The sequence below is a fragment of the Pseudophryne corroboree genome, chromosome 4, assembly GCF_028390025.1.
Source record: "Pseudophryne corroboree isolate aPseCor3 chromosome 4, aPseCor3.hap2, whole genome shotgun sequence".
In the NCBI taxonomy this organism is placed as follows: domain Eukaryota; kingdom Metazoa; phylum Chordata; class Amphibia; order Anura; family Myobatrachidae; genus Pseudophryne; species Pseudophryne corroboree.
The window spans coordinates 147384849-147405086 of NC_086447.1; the positions used below are offsets into that span (position 1 = coordinate 147384849).

Sequence of the window (20238 nt, forward strand, 5' to 3'; positions counted from 1 at the left end):
CCCGCACTCACTACAGAAGCCACACACACCTGTCCCCGCACTCACTACAGAAGCCACACACACACACCTGTCCCCACACTCACTACAGATGCCACACACACCTGTCCCCGCACTCACTACAGATGATACACATACACACAGAGTCCTGTCCCCACACTCACTACAGGTGCCACACACACACACACACACACACACACACACACACACACACACACACCTGTCCCCTCACTCACTACAGATGGCACACACTCACACACCTGTCCCCACACTCACTACAGATGCCACACACTCACACACACACACACACACACACACACACACCTGTCGCCGCACTCACTACAGATGCCACACACACCTGTCCTGGCACTCACTACAGATTACACACACACCTGTCCCCGCACTCACTACAGAAGCCACACAGAGTCCTGTCCCCACACTCACTACAGATGCCACACACAGAGTCCTGTCCCCGCACTCACTACAGATGCCACACACACCTGTCCTGGCACTCACTACAGATTACACACACACCTGTCCCCGCACTCACTACAGAAGCCACACACACAGAGTCCTGTCCCCGCACTCACTACAGAAGCCACACACACACACCTGTCCCCACACTCACTACAGATGCCACACACACCTGTCCCCGCACTCACTACTGTAACCCTACCCTCAATACCCTGAACTAGAGCTGTCTATGTATTCTATTAAGGGATGGTTACCTAATATCAGTGCCTCCACCCAAGCTAATTATTTTAGGCTTGCCCGGGTAAGCCCTTTCCGCTTTTAGTAATGAATTTGCAAATCAATATGTCTATAAATGTATATGCGTGCACATTCTATACAGTATTATACCTGTTCTTCTGTTTGTTTTCCAGGATCTCCGGATGGAAATTTCAAGTACATTACATATGGTAAGTATAAGTAAAAGTATTTATTCTTTCTCATAAAGGTTTAGAAGAAATTTAAAAAACAAAACACATTTCACCAACATAGTAAAATACATCACTTTTCCAATCCTGTCTCACTAATACCCTCCCTTTTCTTTAACCTATACAGGTTATTTGCATGCAATACAAAAAATCTCCTTTGTTAAACAACACCGTTAGGTGTTTGAGTGACCCGGGTACTCTTTATAAGATAGTGCACTATCAACCCGATAAAACTCATAGAAGAAACAATAAATGATTCTAAATACTTAACATCACACTTTAGTAATAATATTCCTCTTTCCTTTCTGTTATTTTTCAGTCTGTGGGAGAAAAGGTATGTATCTATACAGAAGGCTACTGTAACACTTGCTGTCCAATAAGTTGTAATATATTGCCACTTATGTTTCTCTTTTATCAGTTAGGTGAAAAGTATCCTTTCCTCAGATGTAACTTACATCAGCTTTTCCTTTCTTTGCACAATAAAAGTATTGGAATTTCTTTTACTTAGATGTTGTGTTCCTTTAATACACTACATTCTGTATAGCCTTATTGTTGATATCTGGAAATGCCATAGTCCTTAGTGCAGGCTAATTTAGTTGATTCCTCTATAGTGATAACTAAATTTATATTGCTGTTAGTATATGTTGTAACCAGTCGGTTAAATGCACCTACACTTTTGCTTCATGCTGTTGCAGTAACAAATCACCTTCTCTCCTCCCCTTATTAGCTGACAGTTCTTTCAGATTTCTTCCAGAATATATATATATAGAGTATAATATATATATATATATATGGCACCATTAGATTAGAATGCTATAAGTTAATGCTTGGTCCCAAACAATATGCTAGGAAAAGTGTCGGTTATACACTTGATGTTCCCAAGCTATAGTATATGATGTTATTTCTTTGGGTCATGCTGACCTCTCTGCCCTTTGAGGTAATATTAACAACTGCAGGAGGTTACTTAATTTCTTTCCACACCTTTAGTAATAAAATGTCTCTCACTGTTAGTAATGCAAAATATAGTTCATTCCAGGCACATTATGCATATAAATTTTATCCGCTTAAGGTGGTGCTAAGACTGTCTATGGCTGGCATTCCTGTGCTAAGTTTAACTGTGAAGGATATGCTTTGGCTTAAGTGTAAAGTAGGTGCAAAAGGATTTGTGGGTCACTCACGCTTCAGTTGTGCTTTGGCCGTGCTGAGCGCTCCCCCGACTCCTCCTCCTTTTCAATGGAACAGCATACGGTGGGCGGAGCTCACTCTATTCATTACACAGACACTGACGCTGCTCACTCCCCAGCAACCAGAGTAGCTTCACTGGTTGCTATGAGCCGTCATGTCCGTCAGTGCCAGCCCTCCTCTTCCTTCATCAGCCGCAGGGACACTGATACACTTGCCGCCTCCCGGGTCCCGCCGGCGTCGCTGCAGCGATCCTCCGCACTCCTCCGCTGGCACCAGCGCCCGACCCTCTCCGCTAGTCAGCCCCGGCCTCACAGCACACGGAAACCCGCCGGCGTCCTCAGCAACTCCGGCAATACAGTGAGTACTTTTAGATAGCACTCACGCTGCCGCCCATCAGCGCCTCTCCATCTGCCCTGCTCCGGTCACATCACCTGGACTCCGCTGGCAGCTGTGACAATCTACAGCTCTGTCAGCCTGCACAGGAGATCCAGGTGTGTACTCTCGCAAGGGGAACCGCAGTCTGCCTCACCGCCGGCGGGGAGCTCTATTTATTCCCCCCAGACCTCTGGCTCGTGCGGCCTCCTTCCCGCCGGAGCCGCGCGCTGTCCCCTAGCCGCCGCCAATCAATATCTATTTCTCCCCCAGCTCGCGATCCACCTTGTATCCCCGCTCGTGGGCCTGCTTTTCCCGCCCTGCAGGGTATTACTCCCGCAGCGCGCGGACCATATAAGGACTCCATCTGCCACTCTTTGCTGCCCTGCAGGCTATTGCTGGCCCACAATGTCCCTCACTATCCCACAAAACACACAGTAACTACTAGGTCAAGTATCATTATATGACAGGCTATAATGTTAAACTCATACACTATATAATTTAAATAAATATATATATATATCACAAATATTCAACCTTCTTCTTCTTTTTTTTTTTTGTAAAAGTTCATCTATATACACATTTACACACGCATAAATGAATATATATATATATATATATATATATACACACATCAGATATATACATTTCTTATATTTACAGCATAATATTCATATTACACTCTCCCCCTGGTGATCCATTTTAAATCATTTAAAGCAATTGGATCACCATTTCTAATTTGACTAACTCCAGGTTTGTATGGGTAAGTACCCATAGTAAGGCCACACATCTACCATATTGGGATGTATTATTCTGGGTATAATGCTAGGTTTTCCTAATTCATCATAGGTAAGCATGGATGGGGGCCGGCATACCCTTCTTGATCTATCCCATACCTGCTCCTCCTCTATTTCACTATAAGGATATGAAAACCTATCAGAGTCATCTGATACCCTTGGACTTTCAATATTACAATAGTCCAGATTTCCTTCCCAGGGATAGTTATCATTAGACTTTTGGATATTACCTTCCACATGTTCTAGGGGACCCTCAGTAACATGGTCATCAGTAAATTTGCCAACACCCAAACATTCATCCTTATAATAATACCCTTGTATCTCTGTTTCATCATCTAGGTCATTTATCATACTCAATTCATTATGTTTTGCATCTCTACTTTTTGTTCTTTCAGTAGTTGTGCTGGTAGTATCGTTTACTTCAAGCCCTTCTAACCGAACTTCTTTCCCTATAGGTAATAGATGTTGCCTATGATATGTCAGTATCCTGTTTTCTCCTGACTCAGGCTTGATCTTATATACAGGTAAGTTTGAAAATTTCTCAACTATCACAAAAGGATCTTCCCTCCACCTATTTGAAATTTTAAACTTTCTAGGTGTCCCTAGGTATCTCAGTAAAACTCGATCCCCTGGAACTAACTCATGGTCACGTATTCTCCTGTCATATCTGGTCTTATTTTTTAATCCCAATTTCCTTGCTGCACATTCAGCAATATCATAAGCCTCCTGTAATTCCTCCCGCAATTTCTTTACGTATTTTAAGTGGGAGATAGCAGGTTTGTCACTAGTGGATATCCCCATACATACATCTATGGGAAGCCTGGCTTCACGACCAAACATTAAATAGTAGGGGGAATACCCTGTGGCTTCATTCTGCGTACAATTATATGCATGTACTAAACGGTCAGTATGTCTTTTCCAGTACCTTTTATCAAGGGGATTTAATGTTCCCAACATATCCAATAAGGTTCTGTTGAACCTCTCAGGTTGAGGGTCACCTTGAGGATGATAGGGAGTTGTCCTAGATTTAGTTATTCCACAGGTTACACAAAGCTCCTTTATTAGTTTACTTTCAAATTCTCTGCCTTGGTCAGAGTGAAGTCTGTTTGGAAAACCATAGTGGATAAAAAATTTGGTCCATAATGTGTTTGCCACTGTTGATGCCTTTTGATTTGGTGTAACATACGCCTGGGCGTATCTGGTGAAATGATCAGTTATCACCAATATGTGACATTTCTTTCCTGGTTCTACTTCTAGTGTCAAAAAATCCATGCATATCAAATCCATAGGCCCACTACTTTTAAAATTTACCAAAGGGGCAATTTGTTTAATTACAGTTTTCCGAACTATACAATTTCCACAGTTCCTACAATAGGCCTCTACTTCTTCCCTCATTCCAGGCCAATAAAACCTATCTGATATTAGCTTAAAGGTTTTGTCATACCCTAAATGGCCATGGTCATTGTGCAAAGCTTTCATTACTGTACTCCTATGCTTTTTAGGCAGTACTAACTGTTTCCTTTCACCTCCTTCAGATTTCATAGTTACACGATATAATAACCCATCTGTTAGGAATAACTTGTTCCTCTGTCGCTCCAATAACTTAGCTTCTTTGGTAACTAGTGGGGGCCTAGAACTCCAACTCTGTTTCATTTTGTTTATTACATCTTTTATGTCTGGATCTTGATTTTGATCATCCTGTATCTGGCCTCTCCGGAGTCTAGGCAACCCTTCTAACTCTAAATTACTCAGCCAACAATATGATAATGGGATAGCTTCAGAAGTGGCTCCTAGAGGACTCAACATTTCTCCTGGCATCATTTCCCCAATTTGTATTTGATGACATATCCCTTTTACATCTCCCATAGGCACTTCAATCCATTCTTCTTCAACGTCACTACTACCCTGGTTGGGGATCCTAGACAACGAGTCAGCATCAATATTATTTATTCCAGGTCTATATTTTAGAGAGAAGTTATACAAGGCCAATGCTGCAAGCCACCTGTGTCCAGTAGCATCGAGTTTTGCTGTTGTTTGTATATAAGTTAAGGGGTTATTGTCGGTGTGTACCTCAAAAGGTACACCATACAAATAGTCATGGAATTTTTCTACCACACACCACTTTAAAGCCAAAAATTCCAACTTATGGGTAGGATAGTTCTTTTCACTAATGGATAAGCCCCGGCTAGTAAAAGACACAGGTTTCAGTTCACCTTGGTGCTTCTGATATAATACCCCTCCTATTCCTTCTAGTGAAGCATCTGTGTGGAGAACATATGGAAGGGTTGGATCAGCATATGCCAGGACTGGAGCACCCGTCAGTTTTTCTTTTAGAGCTTGAAAAGCCATTTCACATTTAGGATCCCATCTGTTTCCAAATGGTTCACTTGGTTTGAACCATTGGTTGGATATTGTTTTAGTAGTTTTCTTTTTATTATTTGGGGGATACCCTTTAGTCAAATCAGTAAGAGGCTTTGAAATTTTAGAATAGTTCGGGACAAAACGGCGGTAATAACCACAGAACCCTAAAAAAGATCTAAGTTCTTTCAATTTAGTCGGACGGGGCCAATTCCTCACTGCATCAACTTTGGCAGGGTCAGTTGACACTCCTTCCCTACTTACAATGTGTCCCAAATATTTCACAGAGGACCTACATAGCTGGCATTTATCGATGGATAGCTTCAATCCTCCCTCTATTAATCTATCCAACACTTTTAATAGACGGGAGTAATGTTCGGCTAGGGAATTTCCGAAAACAATAATATCATCTAGATACACAATAACTTCTCTGTAATTCATGTCCCCTATAACTTTCTCCATAGTCCTTTGAAAAGTAGCAGGAGCTCCCTTTATACCTTGCGGCATTTTTAAGAATTCGAAGAATCCCAATGGGCAGATAAAGGCTGTTTTTTCTCTGTCTTCTGGGCACATAGGAATCTGATAAAACCCATTTCTTAGATCAAGTACTGAAAACCACCTGCTCCCTTGTAAACAATCTAATGCCTCGTCAATCTTAGGAACTGTGTACTGGTCTGGTACAGTTCGAGAATTTAGTGTCCTATAATCTACACACATACGGATTTTTCCATTTTTTTTTTTTGCTATCACAATTGGAGAGGCATATGGGCTGCGGGACTCAATAATGATTTGGTTCTCCAGTAATCCCTTCAGGTGTAACCGAACGTCCTCAAAATCCGCAGGTGCTATCCTACGAGAACGTTCTCTAAAAGGACTTATATCATTTAACTTTATGCCATGCTCTACTCCTTTTGCTTCTCCTAAGTCCCATTCTCCTGTTGAGAACGCTTGTTTTCTATATTCTAATTCCTTAATTAGAGAAACCTTGTCTTCTTTTACCATGTCACTTTCCTGAAAACAAACATCAAATTCATTCCCACTTTCACTGAGATTGGTTCCTGGTTGTACCAGCAAGGTATGTCCTACACCCATAACTCGTCTATCTTCATCCCGGCACCAATTTGATAGTACATGGTATAACTGAGTGTTAGTCCCCACAATCACAGGGGGCCCATTTCTTTCTCCCTGAATTTTAGGACATATGAGAGCAATAAAGGGTACTTCTAAAGGCTCTTCAGGTGTTTTCCCATCAAATTCAAGGGTTACTTGTACATAACCCAAATAGGGGTACTTTTCAACACTTAATCCCCAGATGACCAGCCCACTAAGTGGTTGTATGGGTACATTTGATATATGATCATTATACCATGTTTCAAAAATTATAGATACTTGGGACCCACTGTCTAAAAGTACTTTACAGTTAACTCCATTAATAGATGCAGAAACTATGGGGGCAGGCCCCAATAGACCCTCTGGCACCGTCCCGTTCCACCATGAATTCCCCATTGCACAGTTGCTGACTTCTAGGGGGACTGTGAGGGGTTCACAGCCCTCCCCTGTTCGTTTCCCTGCCCCGTAGAATTTCCTCTATGTGCGTTATAATTTGTTACCGAAGTTCTTGAAGATGATCCATCATTATTTGCATTACATTCAAACGCTCTGTGTCCCATTCTACCACATCTAAAACATCCTCTTCCTCTATTATTGTAAGAGTTTCCTCTTCCCATGCCTCGATCAGATGAATTGTTATTACTCTTCTGAGAAGAGTTTCCTGAGTTTCTACTACTTTGAGAGGCTATAAATTGCTCTATTTTCTTATTTTGCTCTTCTATCATTTTAACTACCTTATCTTCAAAAGGATTTACTTCTATAGAGGGTTGAACGACCTTAACCTTTTTTATTGTTTTTTCTCTCATTTCGATTAATACTTCTTCCTGCTTTACTTCTTTTAACAATTCGTTAAAAGTAGGAGTAGGTTCCCTTGTTCCCGAACATCTAATTTTCTGGGCCACAGAATCAGTGGTCATTGCTCCCCTCAATAACTGCTTCATTCTACTTCTATCTACTTCATCCCGGGTAATTCCACCCTTTTCTACTATCTTGTATAAAAGTTTGTCCAATCTTATTAAGTAAGCACTTAACTTTTCTCCAGGTTCCTGGAACGTATGATGCAACCTAGATGTTAAATCCCCTACATCTTCTAAGGTACCATAGGCATAATCTAACGCCTCAAAATATGTCTCAAGAGTAGCTTGCGGATTACTTCGTCTAGCTGCCTGTATTATTCCCATGGCAGGCCCCCTTAAGCTTTCAACCACTCTTTGCCTTTTTATTTGATCAGGGCATTGCCATTCCTCAGCTTGCTGAACAGCAGCTTCTTTCCAGGACTCGTACACTTCTTCACCTAGTGGTACAGGTACTATCCCCGAAAATATTCGTAATCTTCTATAGCTCCCTTCATAGTGCCAGCGTTCTAACTGGGTAACCACTCTATCTACCATTGTCTCAAACTGTGACCCATCTACATTTGCACCATTCCCTTGTGTATTACTATTTGCATTTTCCCTTTCAGGGGTGTCCACAGAAGTGGATATGTGTGCATTACTGGCTTCCTCATCTTTTCTCTTAGGCCAGATAATATACCACCGCCTCCCAACTTCCTCATTTGCCATTATCATCATTGGGATCATACATGGATCTAACTCCTTTTCAGCTTCTATTAATATAGCTATTTCTTCTCTCCATTTATCCACAATCTTAGGTCTCTTAACCCCATATAATTTGTCTATAATTGTTCTAATGACTTCTTCATCTGAAAATTCAGAGAAATTTCCTCCTATTGCTATACATTTTTTAGGATTTTTCTCTTTTTGCATACACCAAGTGTATATATCCTCTTCTGTTAAATTCTCCATTCTTACTGAACTCATATCTCAGCAGTGCCTCCAAATGTAACCCTACCCTCAATACCCTGAACTAGAGCTGTCTATGTATTCTATTAAGGGATGGTTACCTAATATCAGTGCCTCCACCCAAGCTAATTATTTTAGGCTTGCCCGGGTAAGCCCTTTCCGCTTTTAGTAATGAATTTGCAAATCAATATGTCTATAAATGTATATGCGTGCACATTCTATACAGTATTATACCTGTTCTTCTGTTTGTTTTCCAGGATCTCCGGATGGAAATTTCAAGTACATTACATATGGTAAGTATAAGTAAAAGTATTTATTCTTTCTCATAAAGGTTTAGAAGAAATTTAAAAAACAAAACACATTTCACCAACATAGTAAAATACATCACTTTTCCAATCCTGTCTCACTAATACCCTCCCTTTTCTTTAACCTATACAGGTTATTTGCATGCAATACAAAAAATCTCCTTTGTTAAACAACACCGTTAGGTGTTTGAGTGACCCGGGTACTCTTTATAAGATAGTGCACTATCAACCTGATAAAACTCATAGAAGAAACAATAAATGATTCTAAATACTTAACATCACACTTTAGTAATAATATTCCTCTTTCCTTTCTGTTATTTTTCAGTCTGTGGGAGAAAAGGTATGTATCTATACAGAAGGCTACTGTAACACTTGCTGTCCAATAAGTTGTAATATATTGCCACTTATGTTTCTCTTTTATCAGTTAGGTGAAAAGTATCCTTTCCTCAGATGTAACTTACATCAGCTTTTCCTTTCTTTGCACAATAAAAGTATTGGAATTTCTTTTACTTAGATGTTGTGTTCCTTTAATACACTACATTCTGTATAGCCTTATTGTTGATATCTGGAAATGCCATAGTCCTTAGTGCAGGCTAATTTAGTTGATTCCTCTATAGTGATAACTAAATTTATATTGCTGTTAGTATATGTTGTAACCAGTCGGTTAAATGCACCTACACTTTTGCTTCATGCTGTTGCAGTAACAAATCACCTTCTCTCCTCCCCTTATTAGCTGACAGTTCTTTCAGATTTCTTCCAGAATATATATATATAGAGTATAATATATATATATATATGGCACCATTAGATTAGAATGCTATAAGTTAATGCTTGGTCCCAAACAATATGCTAGGAAAAGTGTCGGTTATACACTTGATGTTCCCAAGCTATAGTATATGATGTTATTTCTTTGGGTCATGCTGACCTCTCTGCCCTTTGAGGTAATATTAACAACTGCAGGAGGTTACTTAATTTCTTTCCACACCTTTAGTAATAAAATGTCTCTCACTGTTAGTAATGCAAAATATAGTTCATTCCAGGCACATTATGCATATAAATTTTATCCGCTTAAGGTGGTGCTAAGACTGTCTATGGCTGGCATTCCTGTGCTAAGTTTAACTGTGAAGGATATGCTTTGGCTTAAGTGTAAAGTAGGTGCAAAAGGATTTGTGGGTCACTCACGCTTCAGTTGTGCTTTGGCCGTGCTGAGCGCTCCCCCGACTCCTCCTCCTTTTCAATGGAACAGCATACGGTGGGCGGAGCTCACTCTATTCATTACACAGACACTGACGCTGCTCACTCCCCAGCAACCAGAGTAGCTTCACTGGTTGCTATGAGCCGTCATGTCCGTCAGTGCCAGCCCTCCTCTTCCTTCATCAGTCGCAGGGACACTGATACACTTGCCGCCTCCCGGGTCCCGCCGGCGTCGCTGCAGCGATCCTCCGCACTCCTCCGCTGGCACCAGCGCCCGACCCTCTCCGCTAGTCAGCCCCGGCCTCACAGCACACGGAAACCCGCCGGCATCCTCAGCAACTCCGGCAATACAGTGAGTACTTTTAGATAGCACTCACGCTGCCGCCCATCAGCGCCTCTCCATCTGCCCTGCTCCGGTCACATCACCTGGACTCCGCTGGCAGCTGTGACAATCTACAGCTCTGTCAGCCTGCACAGGAGATCCAGGTGTGTACTCTCGCAAGGGGAACCGCAGTCTGCCTCACCGCCGGCGGGGAGCTCTATTTATTCCCCCCAGACCTCTGGCTCGTGCGGCCTCCTTCCCGCCGGAGCCGCGCGCTGTCCCCTAGCCGCCGCCAATCAATATCTATTTCTCCCCCAGCTCGCGATCCACCTTGTATCCCCGCTCGTGGGCCTGCTTTTCCCGCCCTGCAGGGTATTACTCCCGCAGCGCGCGGACCATATAAGGACTCCATCTGCCACTCTTTGCTGCCCTGCAGGCTATTGCTGGCCCACAATGTCCCTCACTATCCCACAAAACACACAGTAACTACTAGGTCAAGTATCATTATATGACAGGCTATAATGTTAAACTCATACACTATATAATTTAAATAAATATATATATATATATCACAAATATTCAACCTTCTTCTTCTTTTTTTTTTTGTAAAAGTTCATCTATATACACATTTACACACGCATAAATGAATATATATATATATATATATATATATACACACATCAGATATATACATTTCTTATATTTACAGCATAATATTCATATTACACTACAGATGATACACATACACACAGAGTCCTGTCCCCACACTCACTACAGGTGCCACACACACACACACACACACACACACACACACACACACACACACACACACCTGTCCCCTCACTCACTACAGATGGCACACACTCACACACCTGTCCCCACACTCACTACAGATGCCACACACACACACACACACACACACACACACACACACACCTGTCCCTGCACTCACTACAGATGCCACACACACCTGTCCTGGCACTCACTACAGATGATACACATACACACAGAGTCCTGTCCCCACACTCACTACAGGTGCCACACACACACACACACACACACACACACACACACACACCTGTCCCCTCACTCACTACAGATGGCACACACTCACACACCTGTCCCCACACTCACTACAGATGCCACACACACACACACACACACACACACACACACACACACACACACACACACACGCAGAGTCCTGTCTCCACACTGGCTGCTACTCACCCCAATCACTGTTCACAGGTGACTGCTACTTGCACTTCAGGTCCTCATTTCCCTCCTACCCTGCCACACTGCTCAGCTCCGATCTTCATGCATTTCCTGGACACATGACATATGAGCTATCAATCAGAGCTCAAGCACGCCCCCACTGTGAGACATGCCTCTCATTTCTCTGTTCTTTGTGGTCTGATTGGCTGTGTGTAGCCCCGCCTCGCTGTACAGGCAGTGTCTGACAGTGTGAGAGATGAGGCTGAGCTGCTGCTGCCTCATCTCTATCTCTCACTGCAGTTCCATGAGTCCTGCATCTCTGGCCAGTTTTATCTATAAAGATGATTGTATTAGTACAAAGAAGATGCTTATACTGTAAGTAATAAATATCTTCTTTGTGTTATTCCAATCATTGTTATAGAGAGAATGATAGGGAGCATGACAGCCTTGACTGCACGTCCCTGCCTCACAGTACTGGCCATGTACAGATAATACAAGTCTGTAACTTTTCTCTCTGACATATTATCAGTAAGTTCATCGCACCAGTTGCTTACGCTACAAGTCCATTGTTCCATTGTCACAGGAAGCATTGGTGTAAGTGGGGAGGAATAGCAGGGACAGATGCTGGGCTTGCTGCAGAACTGGAAGTACAGTAAGTATGTTGCTCCAAAGATTGCATATATTCCCCATATACAGAATAACAAGATGCATCTGTATCAGCCCCTGCAGCATACAGTATGTGCCTGGATGGCTACTTGTCACCATCATCAGCAGGCACTCTATACTAGCTCCAAAATCTATAACTCCAAATGGGATGCGGTTAAGGTGCTGGCTGTTGGGATCCTGGCAGATGGAATCCTGTTGTCGGAATCCCAATATCCATCAAAATGTCAATGTCAGAATCCCGACAGGGTCAGGGAGCCAACACCGGAATCCCGACAGCCTGATCGTAAGTATAGTGAGCTGCTTAGGGTTATGACCGGGGGGTGGGGTGGGGGGAGTAGTAGTTTAGGCGCCACTTTGGGGTGGGGGGTGGTTAGGTGTAAGCACTAAGGGGGGAGGGTTAGGGTTAGATTTAATTGGCTAATTAAGTTGGTGGAGAGTGACCCTAAGTATCCCTCCCCGATAGTGGTCACCAGCACGTGCGCATTGCCACAGCTAGATCAGAAGAAGTTACTACATCACCGAGACAGCTGGATATCGAGGAGCTGTCCCAGCAAGAATTAGATGCAGCACTCTGGAGCACTTTAAATCTGGTAAGTCCTGGACGATAATATGTTAGTGATTGCATATTAAGGCCCAGATTTATCAAGCCTTGGAGAGTGATAAATTGCATAGTGATAAAATTAGAGATGAGCGGTTCGAATTCCCAGGAATCTAAAATGCTCGAAACACAGGCCCCAGACCCGTTTGCAAGCCCGGCTTGCGAAGTTCCCGACAGGCTCTGGATCGCGGAAGAGGCCGAATGTCATCATCCTGCGTTGGATTCTCACGAGACTTCAAGTCTATAAAGGCTCAGTGTCCCGTGGCTCGGCACCATTTCCCTGCATCCTTTCCCGCTGCGAGGAGCTCTGCTGTTGTGCCCAGTCAGTCTTTGTCCTTTTAAGGGCAGGCAGTCAGAGTGTCCATCAGGGGCTGTGCTGTGGGGCTGTCAGTCAGAGTGTCCATCAGGGGCTGTCAGTCAGAGTGTCCATCAGGGGCTGTGCTGTGGGGCTGTCAGTCAGAGTGTCCATCAGAGGCTGTCAGTCAGAGTGTCCATCAGGGGCTGTGCTGTGGGGCTGTCAGTCATTGTGAGGGTTTTTTGGTGCTGTCACTGTCTATGTTTTACTTTGTTTGTTGTGTGCACTACACCTTAGTACACCATAGTTATATAGTACCTTGCATCCCCCCCCCAAAAAAAAATGATTGTTTGCTGATTACATTATTTATTGTGTGCACTGAAACCTAGTACACCATAGTTGTATAGTACCATGTGTGAAAGCAGTCTGACTCCACGCAGTGTGGGACAAGCTGGTGCTCAAACCCTTCAAAGTAGCCACCTGTGAAGTGAGGTCCAACACTGCTAGCTTGAGCCAGGTGGTTCACCTAATTAGGCTTTTGGAAAAACAACTGGAGAAATTGAAGGAGGAGATAAAACAAGGCGATTTCGCAAAATATGCCGGACTTGTAGATCAACTCCTTTTTTCACTTCGCCAGGATCCAAGGGTTGGTAATATCTTGAAATTGGATTACTACATTTTGGCAACCGTGCTTGATCCTAGGTTCAAGTCATATGCTCTGTCTTTATTTCCAACTGTCACAGATCTTAAGAGATGACATCTCCTCCTTCAGTTTCTTCCAAAACAGCCAGAAAAAAACTACATTTTCCCAAAAGACCTAGTGGGGATGCAGATCAGTCAAAACAACATTTTGATATCTGGTCGGGTCTAAATTAATTGGGCAGTATTAGTGACACCTCTGCCGTCACTCCATCTCAAACGGTCACCATCCAAAGAATGGTGGAGGATTATTTTCACGACACCGTAAAAGTAGGCATGTCACAGAGTCCCTTCATGTACTGGAAGGAAAAAAAGTCCACATGGAGGCCATTGTACAAACTGGCTTTGTATTACTTAAGCTGCTCACCCTCCAGTGTATACTCGGAGAGAGTTTTCAGCACAGCTGGAAACCTTGTGAGTGAACGGTGTAGGAGGCTACTTCCTCAAAATGTGGAAAAGATGATGTTCATCAAAATGAACTGGAAATTCCACGAGTAAAACCTTTACCAGCAATTACATTGAAATACAGAGACATCTGTAATGGTAGATTCCAGCTGGGATGAATTAATACTGTGTGATGATGATGATGATGATGAAGTTTTACACACTGATGAGTACGGCAATGGCGATGACATCTTCTAGACACTGTAGAGCTGTTGCTTTAAGGCAGTTGGTAGCTTGTTTTTTTTTGGTCCAAACAAACCAATAATTTCAGCCACAAGTGTGGCAGTCCTTGTCGTGAAATGATTGGTTTGTTAAACTGTGCATGTCTTGTTAAATATCCAACATAAGGGTGGTTGGGAGTGCCCAAGGACAATTTTATCTTGCACCACCATTCATTTATCACACTGCTGTGTGGCAGTGTTTCATAGATATGTTACAAACTGCCGTCTGTTTTTGCCGCTGCCCTGACGCCTAGTAGTAAGTAACCAGCCAGCTCGCTGCAGACATTGACTTAAAGTGGATGAAAACAACATTGGGGTATATTTACTAAGGTCCCGATTTTGACCGATTTGGTGTTTTTTCTTCAAAGTGTCATCTCGGGAATTTACTAAGCACAAATCTCGGCAGTGATGAGGGCATTCGTATTTTTATATTACGGCTGTATAGTAAAAATACGAATGAATACACCATCGGTCAAACGCGGCTGTTTAGGTATAGAACTCGGTCATTTACTAAGCATTCGTATTTGAAATCTCTACCGTGAAAATGCATGTGCGGCCGAAAAAAAATACTAATCGTACAAAAAGCCTAAAAAAAAGTAGACCTGCTTTTGAGAAGCATGTTTACATGTGTTGCCAATTCTACATTACTCACACCTGACTTTTTGGGCCTTTAAAAGGGGCCCCAACACATTTTTCTTCTCTCTCACTCTGAAATGGCTGCTACCGTGTGTAGTACTGCTTTTTTGTTTGCTGGGGGATACCTGACAGTGCTCCATGAGGCTACAATAAACCATGTCCAGGAAAATGAACATGGTCAGCAGGTTGTACAGGTTCCGCGTAGGCTGGGCATGGCGGGTTTTTTTAGTGGTCGTTTAAACTTTAACAAATTGTCTGATGACCAGGTTATACAGATGGTCCCACTAAATGTAAATAACCTTTTCCGTCTGTATGACCTTGTCAAACTGAACCTACACCCTGAGGCAGCACGCTCTCGCTCTGGCTCAGGCCTGCACAAACTCCTGGCTGTGTTTCACTTTATGGCTACTGGCAGCTTCCAGTCTGTGACTGGCGATGTCATTATTATCTCACGGGCCACCTTTTATAAATATTTTATTCTGGTGATTTAAAATATACATACACGTCTATGTGTAAGTGGTGTTTCTGTAATGTAATATAACACAGTATTGGATTGATTACAGGTCGTGACACTCACCTTAAATTTAGGATTGTCCACTCAGGTTTTGGATGTCTTGGATGGCCACATAGATGCCTCTCTCTGCTTCCCTACCCAGAAGTCGCAGTGGCATGCAGTCAGGGTAGCTTTCTGTGAGCTTGCGGCCATGCCCAATGAGCTGGGTGCCATAGATTACACACACGTTGAGCTGAGGCCACCTAGGGGCAGGCAATATATTTATACCAATACACATCTGGGCCTAGACACTAATGTACAGGTGGTTTCGGTAGCTAATTAAACAAGAGACATATTCTGTGTGAGTAATTTATTACCTACAACAAAGGCATTTTTGCCACAACAAATAAACAGAATTTAATTTTTGAAAAAGTATTAGCTGCAGACAAGATTATTTTTTTTTGTGTGTGTGCTGGGTGCCGATGATTGGCCTGGATCGTTGCTCCTGGTTCGACTGGAGCGTCTAACTGGGGATTGAACTGGGGTCTGGTTTGCTGTAGTTGTCCCCGAGCTAGAGCTGACTTGGTGTGCTGACAAAACATTAAGGCTTTGGCTGAGTATATTGAGGCTGGCAGTGAATTGCGTATTAGCTGCAGTGTGGCTTGCTATGATTCGGGACATGTTGTCATTGATAATTTGGTTGTGTTGGATGATCTGAATTAGTGATTGTTGTTGGCGCTGTTGTTCATCCATGATTCTTACGATATTTGCTTGCATTTGGCAGTTGTCTACCCTCATCTGTTCCATTGAATTTGCTATTCTTCCCACTTGAACGATAAGTCTGCCAGAGTTTCGAGCCAGTCTAGACAGATGATGGAGCAGACTTGCCAGGTATTGGCTGTGGGTGTTAAGGCACGCATAGTTTTGTGCCTGTTGTTTGGCCCAACCGCTCCAAAACTCAGGGCCATTGGTGTCTGGCCTGGTGTTGTGCTCAATTGGGGGCTGTGGGATGTTTGGGGTGGTTGGGGTATGTCCTGCGGCGTGGTTGGCTCGGTATCATCTATGGGTTGCAGGTGAAGAGTGTATGTATCCTGCTGGTCACTTTCCTGCTGGGCATCCTCAGGCATGATGGCTGGTTCTGTATGGGGTTGAAGACAGCCAGTATTTAGTAACTTGTTAGCATTGGTCTTACTCTAGCTTTACGTCAACATGCATTACTTCTTAATATTCATGTTTGAATTGATAAATAGATTGTGGCCTAAACTTAACTATGTTGTTCACCTTTTTCTCTAAATCGGTGGCTTCGAACCTTCACTACTCAGTTCTAAAAAGTTTGTGCGAATTGTTGGACTCTGAGCCATAATTAATGTGCGACCACGAAGAACTCCAACAAATACAAATTACTACATTTACATATTGAGTATGAAGCTTCCTTTGGAACAACACACACAATACAATAAATGTGTTTACCAATACACTCATACATTGTTCAAGGCAGTCAGTGGTCTGCCCAAAACGTTAGATACATTTTAGTGAGAAAATGTAAACATTAACAAATGGTGAAAAAATCTTAAGGTGGCCTAAGTTTAGACCTGGTGATGTTGGCCATGCAAAAAAATTGGATGAGACTTAACATTTATGTAGGTGTTTTTCCTCAATATTAAAAAAATACATATTTGTTGCTATGGCCAACATGACATCTGACAATTAACCATCTAAAAAACCCTTACCACCATGTGCTTGCTGTTGTTGATTATTATAAGGATGACTGTACACTTTTTTTTTGGCTGTGCACAAACAGTGGGGCAGATGTATAAACCTGGAGAAGGCATAAGGAAGTGATAAACCAGTGATATGTTCAAGGTGATAAAGGCACAAGGCAAACAGCTCCAATATGTAAATTAACAGTTATGATGTTTTTGTGCTGCTGCCTTTATCACCTTGCACATCTCACTGGTTTTTCACTTCCGTATGCCTTCTCAAGGTTAATACATCTACCCCACTGTTTTTATCCTTCCTTACAGGAAATTGTTATGTTTACTCACCAGACAACTGACGAGATTGTGGATCCTCACTTTGTGGGCTGGCCAAAATAGCTAGTGGTGGCAGGGCCAACACTGCGGAGATGCGCCGTTGGGGTGGTGATGCTGGTGCTGGGGATTCAGCCTCAAGACGGCGTCTTTTGCTTGTCCTCCTAGCCACAGTAACCGAGCCCTGTGATGGGCGCCTTAGTGGAGGGGCGTTTGCAGAAGAAGAACCTATGTGAAAAAATACACATTAACATTTTGTTTTGCAATGTGTTTGCAGAATATGTGGTTACAGTAAAATCTTACCTGCAGTGCCACCATCTGCATCTCTTGGCAGTGTGGGATGTGGCCTGGCTGTGCTGCTTCTCTGGCGTACTGTAGAAATATGAAGATTGTCCTTATGAACATACTTTGTTTAAGAATATGTTTATGCAAATTCATTATTGTGATGTAAACATATGTGGGACCTGATGAGAAGTAAACTAAACGATGCTTATGCATTTCTGCCTGACTTAATTGGGTGTCTATACTTTAAATACTAAACAATTTAACAAAACAATACATACACAAAGGGACATAATGCACAATATTATAATACTTAAAACCCAAACGTCGTAGCTTGACACAACCACAATATTGCACGCTAAGTGACCAATTTTTCATACTAACAAGAAAACACTATCCACAAATATGTTGCCAAAAAAGAAAACATCAAAACCAAATATGCATGCTAAATCACATCAACAACACACATTTCAACCCAGAACAACACACAATAAACATAAGTCCATTGAAATTTAAAATAAAAAAAAAAACAAAAAAAAAAAAACACTTCTTTAAAATACAACAACAAACATTTACTTTTGAAATAAGACACCAGAAAAAGGCCAAGGCAACCAGAAAATTATACAATACAAACTATTAAAACATACATAATTGAGATTAACACTACATCAGGCCTGGACAAACCTGTGGCTCTCCAGATGAAGTGAAACTACACATCCCAGCATGCCCTGCCACAGTTTTAGCATTCTCTAATAGCAAAACTGTGTAAAGTCATGATGGGACTTGTAGTTTCACAACAGGTGGAGAGCCACAGGTTGGACAGGCCTGCAAAACATCACCAACACATTAGAAGAATGAACTAACTTACAATCACAATTAGCTAGAAGACATTTCAGACAACTAAGAACAAAGCACAGATGTTTAAATAAAAAAAAATTAATAATAATAACTCACCATCCTGCCTTGGCCGATCAGAATCCCGGACATTAGTCGCACCAACCACTTCTGGCGGAATGAGAGTATGCACAGGCTCCTCCCAATCCCGATAAGACGCTCGGAAGGGGTGTCCACCCCCGGTTTGGCGGGCGGACTTAGCCTCCTTCGACATCTTGGCCTTGACACAGCGCTTGATGTCGTAAAATCGCTTACAACACGTGTCCTCGGTCCGCCTCACCACACCCTCACTATTAACAGCCGCAACGACCTTCCCCCACAGAACAGTCTTCCTGCGCGACGACACCTTTGCAGCATCATGACCAAACAACTGCCGATGATGCCTCATCAGCTCCCGCACCAAAGCCATATTCTCAGCGTAGCTTAATTTAACATTGCGACCCGTCTTTGTAGTGGTGCGTGGCTGCGGAGCCACAGCACTATCACTATTACTGAAGGCCGCAGCAGCAACCTCCCCCTCCTCCTCACTAACCTCCTCCACCTCACTCACCTCCTCCCTCTCACTCACCTCCTCCACCTCACTCACCTCCTCCACCACACTCACCTCTGACTGGGACATAATCAGGACAAACAACAAATAACACTGAGAAAAAAAAACAGTAAACACACTCCTCCACTACCACTACACACCTCACACCAAACACACACAGTCACTCACAAACAATGACAATAGACGTGAAAAAAAAAACAATGACAAAAAACTAGACAGACTTTTAAATAACTACACAACAAGTATGACAAGACTACTTACACACACAGTACAGCACTCAACAATCGACAAAAACCTCCTCAAATCCTCCACAAACTCCAAAAAAACTCACCAACTCCGAACACACCTTCCTCTCACCTCTCCACTAGCTAAACCCACGAGGTGCGGAGGGTTGGGGGCGTTTTTATAGTAATGAGCACAGTCACTCCTCCATCACGAATCAAACCAATCATGAACGAGTGACAAAAACGAAACTTAGAAAAAAACGCGTCCGGAAACGGAAAAACACTGCCGTAACCGAAATGTGACGCAGTCGTAAGAAAACCTCATAACACGGCCGCAAAACCACTAAATCGTCCGCATTCTACCTTACAAAACCACGAATGACATCGACATCGGAAAACACGAAAAAAAAAATACGACAGCTTAGTAAATGAGGCGTACCAAATTCAAAAAGTTGCAAATTTACACATTCGATGTCATTCGTGATGAATCTCACTCCAAATCGGTACAAATACGAATTTTAGTAAATATACCCCATTGTGAGTTATAAGGTGATCAAAGTTGTCTGAAAATGAGTGGAAATTAATGTTATTGAGGTTAATAATACTCATGG

At 42.6% G+C, this 20238-nt stretch overlaps 1 long non-coding RNA gene across 1 annotated transcript; it reads left to right on the forward strand.

Annotated features, from left to right (window-relative positions):
• Window positions 1-879: 879 nt before the first annotated feature.
• Window positions 880-9241, forward strand: LOC134911188 (uncharacterized). The gene is made up of 5 exons (XR_010176392.1): window positions 880-917; window positions 1255-1269; window positions 3745-3813; window positions 8817-8852; window positions 9190-9241. It is a non-coding gene; the product is annotated as an uncharacterized LOC134911188 (long non-coding RNA).
• Window positions 9242-20238: the final 10997 nt, after the last annotated feature.